Source organism: Triticum urartu, chromosome 2A (assembly GCF_056163025.1).
Source record: "Triticum urartu cultivar PI428250 chromosome 2A, HENAU_Tu73, whole genome shotgun sequence".
NCBI lineage: Eukaryota > Viridiplantae > Streptophyta > Magnoliopsida > Poales > Poaceae > Triticum > Triticum urartu.
The window spans coordinates 67893600-67907765 of record NC_141874.1 but is presented as its reverse complement, the minus strand read 5'-3'; the positions used below and the strand labels follow the sequence as shown (position 1 = coordinate 67907765).

Below are 14166 nucleotides of genomic sequence, written 5' to 3'. Positions count from 1 at the left end.
AGATATCGTGGTGGTGCCATGGCCGGTCAGGCAGCGGCGGCGGCCGTGATGGTGGACGATCCGCGCACAAGACGCTTGATGGAGGTCATTGGAACAGATCTGGGTGAAGACCTGCACTATTGTGTCGGCGATGGCGGCACTATTCGGTGTCGTTTCCTTGTTGAAGGCATCGCCGTTGAGAAGTTTCTGGCCACTATCTGCTACCTCCGGGGGAGACCCTAGATCAGTAGATCGGATGACGGCGACATTATTGTGTCATTTCCCTCTTGTGGCGTCATTCTTGGAGGAGTACATGGGCTCGAGGGATCAGTGGAAGGAATAATTGGTGGAGCGGTGTTTCGTCCCGCACATTAATGGTGGCGTTTCTCGGCGGTGTGGCGCAGTGGAGGCTCGGCGCCCGATGTGTGGCGAGGGACTCACACAGGAGGGTGACGTTATCAAGCGTCGTGGTGGCATCGATGGCAGAGAGGCCGGGCAAGGTGATGCAACAGTACAACATTGAAGATGGATTGGTGGCAGGTGGCTGCGGCGGTCTCATACCCGGCAGGCGTCCTGATTGAGGAGTGCGTCGGACTGGTACGTGCCCCATACCTGGCAGGCGTCCTGATTGGGACCTCAGGTCTTAAATGTTTAGGTTTGGCTGCGATGTCTATTTGGTATTAGGTCCAGACTATCAGCGCCCCTTCTCAATTGGATAGGAGTAGCGACAGTTGTTGCTTAGACGGTGGCTTTAGCCTTACTGTTTTATGATTTTGTAAGGCCTTGTGAGCATAATTAATAAAGTGGCCGTATGCATCGCCCAGATGTAGAGGCCAGGGGTCCTCCTCCTTTTCTAAAAGAAATATAACATATCTTTTGTTTTCCCACAATGTCTAGATAATACAATCAGATCAGTGATGATACAAGTTGTGTTTTTTTCACAAAGATTTTTGTACTTCATATGCCCTCATAATCATAAAGAAAGAGAGTGCCCCTCTACAATGGCTCTACTTTGTTTCAATCGGTTTAAATTCCTCTTCGAGTGCTAACCAATATATGGGTTACATTATGCAAATTTGCTCCAATATTTTGTATGGATATTTCTATCATTCTAACAAAATAATAGACGGGCACGACAATGCGTCTAGTATGAACTATTTTTTGTAACATTTGTCTTTGATTTTGCTTTCGTGAATCTAGAGTACAGGAAAACACCGAGTAGAAGTAGACCAGTTCCTGCAAATAAGGATATATTTCAGACACAAATAAACAGGAGAGTGAACTACTAGAATATAAAAGTAGGATCGGTTGGTGATAAAGTTACCAAGGACCTTTATAGGTGAAATTGGAGTTCTGAAGAAGAGAACATATGATATGATGACAACTCATTTGAAGAAGTCCGCAACAGAACGGGTTATAGGTAATATTCCGGCCAATAAACTATATGAAACCTGCCACAAAAACAAAGTAGAAACTTTACTACAGGTAAGTAAAGAAAAAAGTAAATAGAATTGATGGTAAATATTAAACAAGAAAAAACAGAAAAGTGGTAAGAGTTGAATTTCAGGTCATGAAACTTACTATGCACGACCACTCATCCAACATCACTGAGCATAGAAACTGGTTGATCATGGTGATATACAGCCTCTATAGCTACCAAGAGCATCTCTAATCGAACTAGGGTGTGTCTAGGGTACATCTAGATGTGCTTTAGTTATTGCACATCTAAGTGAATGAATTAAGCATAAAGAGAAAGAGAAAAAAGAAAAAGAAAATATCCACACGAATCTCAATGTAAGATCAATGACATAGGACTTAGATGTGCAATACGTATGGCACATCTAGATGTGCTTTAGCAAAACTGATATCTTAACTCCTAAAATTGGTATCTTTGGTGGAGTTAAACACACCTAATCGAAGCCTCAAACCTATAACTCAAAAAATTGAAGAGTAAAATCTCGAAAGATTCTATTTGGCTCAAACTTGAGAGAGCAACATCACTTCTCAAAACTCCTTTGTGCTCTCATCTGACCGGAAAAATGACTCAATCGGCGACAAGCCGCCAAATTTACCCCCTCCCCCTAATAAATTTGTCCGCTGCCACTCAAATCAACATGGCGTGCCGCCGGTCGTGGGCCAAGAGGTGGGGTGTCACCGCAGGGGACGTTATCCCCATTGACTCGTCATTGTCGGAGATGACTCCGACGATGAGTGGGAGGCGGCGCAGCTCACCGCATCCATGTCGATGGAATTCGAGGAAGAGGAGAAGGAGGCCGACGAAGAGCGGGAGGGGGGGCGAGGCGGAGGAGGAGGATGGGCAAGCGACGGATGAAGCCGATACGAGGGTGGCGCCGGCGACCACATCCTATTCTCATGGGAGGTGGCAGAGCGGGAGTATGAGTGTGCGTTGCTTGACGACGAGGAGCACCGAGAGGCGGAGGAGTAGAACGCCCGACACGGAGGCGGCCGTTTACTCGCCTCCGACGCCGAGACGATGGAGGTCAAACAAGCATTCTTGCAGTCCATCGTCAACGAACACGAGGCCGAGGCCAACCGCCGATACTTGGCTGAGGTGGATCGCAAGCACGATGTAATCTTCGGGGAGGTTGCCACCGCCGACTCCGATGACTCCGGCAATGCGCCGGTGTCATGGCGGGGCACCCACACGCTGAGATGTCCTGATCTGACAAGCCAGCGTTGATAAATCCTGACTCCGACCCATTTTATCTTTAGTTTAGTTTGAAGCAAGTGCTATCTACTTTAATTATGAACAATGATGCGGGTGTTATGAACTACTCCCTCCGTAAACTAATATAAGAGCATTTAGATTTACAGAGGGAGTACTATTATGCATAATTATGCACTATGTGGTCTTAACCGATTCTTCGTGAAGATTGACATACCTGTTGGTAAAAATGGAAACAAGTGGCCGCAATGGCCGCTTTCAGGCATAGTTCTTGAAGATTTAACCCCTACAGTAAGGCACAATGTTTGATTTTTTATTAGCCAAAAAAGTGCCAAAACAATCTATATCTACTTTTGCAAGCTGGCAATACTCACAGTGCTTCGTAGGAACAGCGGGCTAAACTTTATGCCCTCCATATATAGCGTTAATGGGGCCAAACACAAAAATGACATGATAGTCATAATTGAAAAGAGATTTATATCGTCCAATTTTTCCTGTAAGGAAAAATTATGTGTAAGGAGAATGTGCTTCATGATATTTATCATGCTTCTACGATGTGAATATCCAATAGAACAAAATAAAGTAGCAAGTCACCTCTTTATCAGCAAGAGTTTTCTTGCTGAAAGCACTTCGCGATTGGTCATTGGAATCCCTGGCACTGCAAAATCCTATCCTGTTTCCTCAACGTACTTACACAATTAAATCCTATCCTGTTTCCTCAACGTACTTACACAATTAGTATACATGATATCAGATGGCCCTTCTTAAGACCACGAGAAATAACCAAGTTGCCAAAGCCTGAAGTACAACCAAGGTTTTGGATTGCAAAATAGAATAAAAATTCCTGCATTAATTTAGCTAAAGTAACTGCAGTTTTAAGTTGCAACCTAACAAGAGTCTATCCAAAGTGACAGAAATATGCCCTAGACGCAATAATAAAATTGTTATTTATATTTCCTTATATCATGATAAATGTTTATTATTCATGCTAGAATTATATTAAACCAGAAACTTGATATATGTGTGGATACATAGACAAAACACCGTGTCCCTAGTAAGCCTCTACAAGACTAGCTCGTTGATCAAAGATGGTTAAGTTTCCTAACCATAGACATGTGTTGTCATTTGATTAATGGAATCACATAATGATGTGATGGACAAAACCCATCCGTTAGTTTAGCATAATGATCGTTAAGTTTTATTGCTATTGCTTTCTTCATGACTTATACATATTCCTTTGACTATGAGATTATGCAGCTCCCGGATACAGGAGGAATACCTTGTGTGCTATCAAACGTCACAACGTAACTGGGTGATTATAAAGATGCTCTACAGGTATCTCCGAAGATGTTTGTTCGGTTGGCATAGATTGAGATTAGGATTTGTCACTCCGAGTATCGGAGAGGTATCTCTGGGCCCTCTCGGTAATGGACATTATGATAAGCCTTGCAAGCAATGTGACTAATGAGTTAGTTACGGGATGATGCATTACAGAACGAGTAAATAGACTTGCCGGTAACGAGATTGAACTAGGTATGGAGATACCGACGATGGAATCTCGGGCAAGTAACATACCGATGACAAAGGGAATAAACTTATGTTGTCATTACAGTTTGACCGATAAAGATCTTCGTAGAATATGTGAGAACCAATATGAGCATCCAGGTTCCGCTATTGGTTATTTACCGGAGAAGAGTCTCGGTCATGTCTACATAGTTCTTGAACCCGTAGGGTCTGCACGCTTAACGTTTGATGACGATTTGTATTATATGAGTTATGTGATTTGGTGACCGAATGTTGTCCGGAGTCCCGGAGGAGATCAAGGACATGACGAGGAGTCTCGAAATGATCGAGAGATAAAGATTGATATATTGGATGATAGTATTCGGACACTGGAAGTGTTCTGGAATGTATCGGATACATATCGGAGTACCGGAGGGTTTACCGGAACCCCCCAGGGGGAAGATATGGCCCATATGGGCCATAGGAGGGAGGCACACTAGCCCACAAAGGGGTGGCGTGCCCCCCCCCAACAGGGAAGGAGGCCGAATAGGACTAGGAGAGGGGCGACGCCCCCTCCTTCTCCCTCTCTCTCTCCTTTCCCCTGCCCCCCCCCCTCCGGTAAAAAGGAAATGGGAGGGGGCGAATCCTACTAGGAGCCCAAGTAGGATTCCTCCTACTTGGGCGCGCCTAGGGCCAGCTCCTCCCTTCCCTCCTTTATATAGGGGGGGGGGGCTACAACACACATCAATTGTTCGTAGCAGTGTGCGGTGCCCCCTTCACAGTTTACACATTCAGTCATATTCACGTAGTGCTTAAGCGAAGCGCTGCGCGGATCACTTCACCATCACTGTCACCACGCCGTCCTGCTGACAGAACTCTCCCTCGACACTTTGCTAGAACAAGAGTTCGAGGGACGTCATCGAGCTGAACGTGTACAGAACTCGGAGGTGCCGTACGTTCGGTGCTTGATCGGTCGGAACGAGAAGAAGTTCGACTACATCAACCGTGTTAACAAACGCTTTTGCTTTCGGTCTACGAGGGTACGTGGGCACACTCTCCTCCTCAAGGTTGCTATGCATTTTCTAGATAGATTTTGCGTGAGCGTAGGATTTTTTTTTGAAATTGCATGCTATGTTCCCCAACACAAAATTCACACCTCACTTCCCATTTTAGAATGTTTTGAGTGATACGTACATGCGTATAAGACTAACACGATTGCCAAAAATGTGAACCACTATTTGTTTCTTTCCAGAGTGGCAGTGAATAAGATTGACTGAACTAATGGACAGTGTGATATATACATTCTAATATAGCTTGCAAGATGTGAAGAGAGCCAATGTTTCCCCAATCTTTTGACACTGGAATTTAAGAGATGGCAAGCATTGCAACTAACCAGTTGAAAGAAATTTTAGTCATAGATGCCAGCACAACTCCACCAACAACTGACGCGAGAGAACCTAATACAAGTAGAGAAGGTGTCTGCAAGAACAGAACAATTAAGAACAACATATTCATCTCTTTCTGCACATTTTATTACTGGGACAGATAACACAAGAAAACCTAAAATCAAATACCTGCCTGAGCAACAAGACAGAGAGTGGAACGGTGTTCCCTGCCTTAATGGTGTGCGTGAAGGAGACCGCCACCTTGCCCAAACTCATGTTGGCGAAGACAATGGCCATCATGTGTATTAACGCCAAAGGAAGGATCATTGCGTACTGCACCAGTAATTAGAAGAGTAACTCAGTCATTGCAAACTTGCATTACTTTACGACTTGACATGACTCATGAGCATGTTATCGAAAGGAAATATTTTAATTTTAACATGATCGGGTAAATTGTGTTAGAGTATCTATGCATATCTCTGTATTGGTAGCATATATGATTTGTAATCCTCTCCGTGCACTTGCACATGTCATGATGGTCCCTGCCTTGCATGGCCGGTACTGCCAACATCGATATGTGCCTTCGTCCCCAACACGATGCCTTCATCTCCAACGACAGCCTCGACATGCCTTCGTCACACTTTTCACGCACTATGCGCCTGCGGCTTAATGTGCAAGTACCTCGACACTGGCACCCGACCATGACATCGACCACGGCGACCCCTCGCACGACTACCTCGACCATGGCTCTGCCACCATGCTCTCGGCTTCCTCGACTTCGGCACAAAGTGCTATCACCTCGCTTGAGCAACTCGGCGGCTTCCTCTACAGTCAACATGTCCGTGACGTGACACCGTCCACGGCGCTCCCACTACGACTATGGGGGGATGTCAGCTCATCGGTTTCTCTAGTCTAATCATCCGCGACGCTACCATTACAACTCTCGGGGGATGTTAAAGTATTTACTATTTAGGCATATCTATGTATTTGAATTTTTTTAGAAAAGGAGGACGACCCCCGGCCTCTGCATCTGGACGATGCATACGGCCACTTTATTAATTATTTACACAAGACCGTACAGAGTCATACAGCAATAAGTCTAAAGCCACCAAACTAAGCAACAACTGTCGCTATCCCTATCCAGTTGATGTAGGGGCGCTGAAAGTCTGGGCCTAATACCAAACAGACCACGCAGCCAAACCTAAACATCTAAAGACTTGAGGTCCCACCCAGGACGCCTGCCGGGTATGGGCATCCACCAGTCCGGCGTGCTTCTCAACCAGGACCCCTGCCGGGTATGAGGCCGCCGCAGCCACCTGCCACGAATTCATCTTCAGAGCTGTACTGCTGCATCAACCTTGGCCGGTCCAACTACCGCCGACGCCACCGTGACGCCAGGCAGCGTCACCCTCCTGCGCGAGTCCATCTCCGCTCATCAGGCGCCGAGTCTCCACTGCGCCATGCCACCGAGATCCGCCGTCATCAATGGAGCAGATGAAACACCGCTCCTCCTCTTGTCCCCTCCAACCAGCACTCGCTCCAAAACGATGCCCCCATGAGGGAGAACGATACCGATAGTGAAGGAAATATGCCCTAGAGGCAATAATAAAGTTATTATTTATTTCCTTATATCATGATAAATGTTTATTATTCATGCTAGAATTGTATTAACCGGAAACATAATACATGTGTGAATACATAGACAAACAGAGTGTCACTAGTATGCCTCTACTTGACTAGCTCGTTGATCAAAGATGGTTATGTTTCCTAACCATAGACATGAGTTTTCATTTGATTAACGGGATCACATCATTAGGAGAATGATGTGATTGACTTGACCCATTCCGTTAGCTTAGCACTTGACCGTTTAGTTTGTTGCTATTGCTTTCTTCATAACTTATACATGTTCCTATGACTATGAGATTATGCAACTCCCGTTTACCGGAGGAACACTTTGTGTGCTACCAAACGTCACAATGTAACTGGGTGATTATAAAGGTGCTCTACAGGTGTCTCCGAAGGTACTTGTTGGGTTGGCGTATTTCGAGATTAGGATTTGTCACTCCGATTGTCGGAGAGGTATCTCAGGGCCCTCTCGGTAATTCACATCACTCAAGCCTTGCAAGCATTGCAACTAATAAGTTAGTTGTGGGATGATGTATTATGGAACGAGTAAAGAGACTTGCCGGTAACGAGATTGAACTAGGTATTGAGATACCGACGATCGAATCTCGGGCAAGTAACATACCGATGACAAAGGGAACAATGTATGTTGTTATGCGGTCTGACCAATAAAGATCTTCGTAGAATATGTAGGAGCCAATATGAGCATCCAGGTTCCGCTATTGGTTATTGACCGGAGATGTGTCTCGGTCATGTCTACATAGTTCTCGAACCCGTAGGGTCCGCACACTTAAAGTTCAGTGACGATCGTAATTAGGGTTTTAGTGTTTTGATGTACCAAAGGTTGTTCGGAGTCCCGGATGTGATCACGGACATGACGAGGAGTCTCGAAATGGTCGAGACATAAAGATTGATATATTGGAAGCCTATATTTGGATATCGAAATCGTTCCGGGTGAAATCGGGATTTTACCGGAGTACCGGGGGGTTACCGGAACCCCCCGGGGGTTAATGGGCCTACATGGGCCCTAAGGGAAAACAGGAGGGCCGGCCAGGGCAGGCCGTGCGCGCCCTCCCCCCTAGTCCGAATAGGACAAGGAAAGGGGGGGGGCGGCGCCACCCTTTCCTCTTTCCCCCTTCCCCTTTCCTTCTCCAACAAGGCAAGAGGGGGGAGTCCTACTCCCGGTGGGAGTAGGACTCCTCCAGGCGCACCCCTAGGGGCCGGCCGCACCTCCCCCTCCCTCCTTTATATACGGGGGCAGGGGGCACCCCATGACACACAAGTTGATCTTCATGATCGTTCCTTAGCCGTGTGCGGTTCCCCCTTCCATGATATTCCACCTCGGTCTTATCATAGCAGTGCTTAGGCGAAGCCCTGCGTCGGTAGAACATCATCACCGTCATCACGCTGTCGTGCTGACGAAACTCTCCCTCAACACTCGGTTGGATCGGAGCTCGAGGGACGTCACCGAGTTGAACGTGTGCAGAACTCGGAGGTGTCGTACGTTCGGTACTTGGATCGGTCGGATCGGGAAGACGTACGACTACTCCCTCTACACTGTATCAATGCTTCCGTTTCCGGTCTACGAGGGTACATAGACAACACTCTCCCCTCTCGTTGCTATGCGTCACCATGATCTTATGTGTGCGTAGGAAAATTTTGAAATTACTACGTTCCCCAAAGTGGTATCAGAGCCAGGTTTTATGCGCTGATGTTATATGCACGAGTAGAACACAAGTGAGTTGTGGGCGATATAAGTCATACTGCTTACCAGCATGTCATACTTTGGTTCGGCGGTATTGTTGGATGAAGCGGCCCGGACCGACATTACGCGTACGCTTACGCGATACTGTTTCTACCGACGTGCTTTGCACACAGGTGGCTGGCAGGTGTCAGTTTCTCCAACTTTAGTTGAATCGAGTGTGGCTACGCCCGGTCCTTGCGAAGGTTAAAACAGCACCAACTTGACAAACTATCGTTGTGGTTTTGATGCGTAGGTAAGAACGGTTCTTGCTCAGCCCGTAGCAGCCACGTACAACTTGCAACAACAAAGTAGAGGACGTCTAACTTGTTTTTGCAGGGCATTTTGTGATGTGATATGGTCAAGACATGATGCTAAATTTTATTGTATGAGATGATCATGTTTTGTAACCGAGTTATCGGCAACTGGCAGGAGCCATATGGTTGTCGCTTTATTGTATGCAATGCAATCGCGCTGTAATGCTTTACTTTATCACTAAGCGGTAGCGATAGTCATGGAAGCATAAGATTGGCAAGACGACAACGATGCTACGATGGAGATCAAGGTGTCGCGCCGGTGACGATGGTGATCATGACGGTACTTCGGAGATGGAGATCACAAGTACAAGATGATGATGGCCATATCATATCACTTATATTGATTGCATGTGATGTTTATCTTTTATGCATCTTATCTTGCTTTGATTGACAGTAGCATTATAAGATGATCTCTCACTAAATTTCAAGATAAAAGTGTTCTCCCTGAGTATGCACCATTGCCAAAGTTCGTCCTGCCCAGACACCATTTGATGATCGGGTGTGATAAGCTCTACGTCCATCTACAACAGGTGCAAGCCAGTTTTGCACACGCAGAATACTCAGGTTAAACTTGACGAGCCTATCATATGCAGATATGGCCTCGGAACACTGAGACCGAAAGGTCGAGCGTGAATCATATAGTAGATATGATCAACATATTGATGTTCACCATTGAAAGCTACTCCATTTCACGTGATGATCGCTTATGGTTTAGTTGATTTGGATCACGTGATCACTTAGAAGATTAGAGGGATGTCTTTCTAAGTGGGAGTTCTTAAGTAATATGATTAATTGAACTTAAATTTATCATGAACTTAGTACCTGATAGTATCTTGCTTATCTATGTTTGATTGTAGATAGATGGCCCGTGCTGTTGTTTCATTGAATTTTAATGCGTTCCTTGAGAAAGCAAAGTTGAAAGATGATGGTAGCAATTACACGGACTGGGTCTGTAACTTGAGGATTATCCTCATTGCTGCACAGAAGAATTATGTCCTGGAAGCACCGCTGGGTGCCAGGCCTGCTGCTGGAGCAACACCAGATGTTATGAACGTCTGGCAGAGCAAAGCTGATGACTACTCGATAGTTTAGTGTGCCATGCTTTACGGCTTAGAATCGGGACTTTAACGATGTTTTGAACGTCATGGAGCATATGAGATGTTCTAGGAATTGAAGTTAATATTTCAAGCAAATGCCCAGATTGAGAGATATGAAGTCTCCAATAAGTTTTATAGCTGCAAGATGGAGGAGAATAGTTCGGTCAGTGAACATATACTCAAAATGTCTGGGTATCATAAGCACTTGACTCAACTGGGAGTAAATCTTCCTGTTGATAGTGTCATTGACAGAGTTCTTCAATCACTGCCACCAAGCTACAAGAGCTTCGTGATGAACTATAACATGCAAGGGATGGATAAGACGATTCCCGAGCTCTTCGCAATGTTAAAGGCTGCGGAGGTAGAAATCAAGAAGGAGCATCAAGGGTTGATGGTCAACAAGACCGCCAGTTTCAAGAAAAAGGGCAAAGGGAAGAAGAAGGGGAACTTCAAGAAGAACAGCAAGAAAGTTGCTGCTCAGGAGAAGAAACCCAAATATGGACCTAAGCCTGAAAATGAGTGCTTCTACTGCAAGCAGATTGGACACTGGAAGCGGAACTGCCCCAAGTATTTGGCGGATAAGAAGAATGGCAAGGTGAACAAAGGTATATGTGATATACATGTTATTGATGTGTACCTTACTAGATCTCGCAGTAGCACCTGGGTATTTGATACTGGTTCTGTTGCTAATATTTGCAACTCGAAACAGGGACTACGGATTAAGCGAACACTGGCGAAGGACGAGGTGATGATGCGCGTGGGAAATGGTTCCAAAGTCGATGTGATCGCAGTCGGCACGCTACCTCTACATCTACCTTCGGGATTAGTATTAGACCTAAATAATTGTTATTTGGTGCCAGCGTTGAGCATGGACATTATATCTGGATCTTGTTTGATGTGAGACGGTTATTCATTTAAATCAGAGAATAATGGTTGTTCTATTTATATGAGTAATATCTTTTATGGTCATGCACCCTTGAAGAGTGGTCTATTTTTGATGAATCTCGATAGTAGTGATATACAAATTCATAATGTTGAAGCCAAAAGATGCATAGTTGATAATGATAGTGCAAGTTATTTGTGGCACTACCGTTTAGGTCATATCGGTGTAAAGCGCATGAAGAAACTCCATACTGATGGACTTTTGGAATCACTTGATTATGAATCACTTGGTACTTGCGAACCGTGCCTCATGGGCAAGATGACTAAAACGCCGTTCTCTGGTACTATGGAGAGAGCAACAGATTTGTTGGAAATCATACATACAGATGTATATGGTCCGATGAATGTTGAGGCTCGTGGCGGATATCGTTATTTTCTCACCTTCACAGATGATTTAAACATATATGGGTATATCTACTTAATGAAGCATAAGTCTGAAACATTTAAAAAGTTCAAAGAATTTCAGAGTGAAGTTGAAAATCATCATAACAAGAAAATAAAGTTTCTACGATCTGATCGTGGAGGAGAATATTTGAGTTACGAGTTTGTTCTACATTTGAAACAATGCGGAATAGTTTTGCAACTCACGCCACCCGGAACACCACAGCGTAATGATGTTCCGAATGTCGTAATCGTACTTTACTAGATATGGTGCGATCTATGATGTCTCTTACTGATTTACCCCTATCGTTTTGGGGTTATGCTTTAGAGACGGATGCATTCACATTAAATAGGGCACCATTGAAATCCGTTGAGACGATGCCTTATGAACTGTGGTTTGGCAAGAAACCAAAGTTGTCGTTTCTGAAAGTGTAGAGCTGTGATGCTTATGTGAAAAAGCTTCAACCTGATAAGCTCGAACCCAAATCAGAGAAATGTGTCTTCATAGGATACCCAAAGGAGACTGTTGGGTACACCTTCTATCACGGATCCGAAGGCAAGACATTCATTGCTAAGAATGGATCTTTTCTAGAGAAGGAGTTTCTCTCGAAAGAAGTGAGTGGGAGGAAAGTAGAACCTGATGAGGTAATTGTACCTGCTCCCTTATTGGAAAGTAGTACATCACAGAAACCGGTTTCTGTGACACCTACACCAATTAGTGAGGAAGCTAATGATAATGATCATGAAACTTCAGATCAAGTTACTACCGAACCTCGTAGATCAACCAGAGTAAGATCCGCACCTGAGTGGTACGGTAATTGTCGGTGTCAAAACCAGCGGATCTCGGGTAGGGGGTCCCGAACTGTGCGTCTAGGCCGGATGGTAACATGAGGCAAGGGATACGAAGTTTTACCCAGGTTCGGGCCCTCTCGATGGAGGTAAAACCCTACGTCATGCTTGATTAATATTGATGATATGGGTAGAACAAGAGTAGATCTACCACGAGATCAGAGAGGCTAAACCCTAGAAGCTAGCCTATGGTATGATTGTTGATGTGTATGTTGTCCTACGGACTAAAACCCCCCGGTTTATATAGACACCGGATAGGGTTAGGGTTACATAGAGTCGGTTACAATGGTAGGAGATCTGAACATCCGTATCGACAAACTTGCCTTCCACGCCAAGGAAAGTCCCTTCCGGACACGCGACAGAGTCTTCAATCTTGTATCTTCATAGTCCAGGAGTCCGGCTGAAGGTATAATTCGGCTATCCGAACACCCCCTAATCCAGGACTCCCTCAGTAGCCCCTGAACCAGGCTTCAATGACGACGAGTCTGGCGCACAAATTGTCTTTGGCATTGCAAGGAGGGTTCCTCCTCCAAGTACTTCATAGAAGATTTTGAACACAAAGATAGTGTCCGGCTCTACAAAATAAGTTTCCACATATTGCCAAAGAGAGAATAATATCTACACAAATCTAATCTGCTGACATATTCTGTAGTGTGACATCACACCACGACCAAGCTTTTATTCGAACCGTTTTACTGTCCCATCTTAGTGCCTTACGCGAGGCGGTCTCCTTGGCACGTCTTGTTAAAGCAGAGATCGTGTCCCCTTATTCCGGGATTCTCATCAATACGGGCGTGGGTAACCCAACCGCGCCATTGATTACGGCGCTTGGAGATAAGCGAGTTTTACCAGGCTGGTGGGGACATGTTGTTGCGTCCACCCATATAAGGGGATAAGGATCCACCTTTTCACCCACGCCTTCTTCCTCCTTTGCCTATCCATTCTTGCGCACTCGAGCTCCAGCGCCCAAGTCCGCACTACCACCTCAACCTTCTCCAGTCATGTCCGGAGCGGGAGGCAAGTGGATGGTCTCCTCCGTCACGGAGGGACACATCAAAAAGCTGAGGAAGGCCGGATATCTGGCTAGCGATATCGCGCGCCGGCTTCCCGAAAAGGGGCAGCTCATCCCCACTCCTAGGCCCCATGAGAGGGTGGTATTCCTCCCCCATTTCCTCTGCGGACTGGGCTTCCCTCTGCATCCATTTGTCCGGGGGCTCATGTTCTACTACGGCCTGGATTTCCATGATCTGGCCCCGAACTTCGTCCTCAACATCTCGGCGTTCATCGTCGTGTGTGAGGCGTTCCTCCGCATCCGCCCCCATTTCGGCCTATGGCTTAAGACTTCCAACGTCAAGCCGAAGGTGGTGCACGGCAGCCAGGCGGAGTGTGGCGGTGCCATGGTTGGCAAGATGGTCAACGTCCTGTGCCTCGAGGGATCCTTTGTGGAGACCCTGAAGGGGTGGCAATCGGGGTGGTTTTACATCACCGAGCCGTGCGACCCCGAATGGGTCGCAGCCCCCGAGTTTCGGTCTGGACCCCCTACGCGGCTCACCTCCTAGAAGGAGACCGGCCTGTCGTGGGGTAAAAAAGGAGAGTTGACCGGACTCCAAACATGCGTCCAAACCCTGGTGAACAAGAAGCTCAAACTTGTCAACATAGTCCA

General features: G+C 45.9%; 1 pseudogene; it reads right to left on the bottom strand.

The window, feature by feature from the left end:
* Nucleotides 1-1123: 1123 nt before the first annotated feature.
* LOC125534981 (phosphoenolpyruvate/phosphate translocator 3, chloroplastic-like) overlaps nt 1124-14166 on the bottom strand; it is a 34344-nt pseudogene continuing 21301 nt past the window's right edge.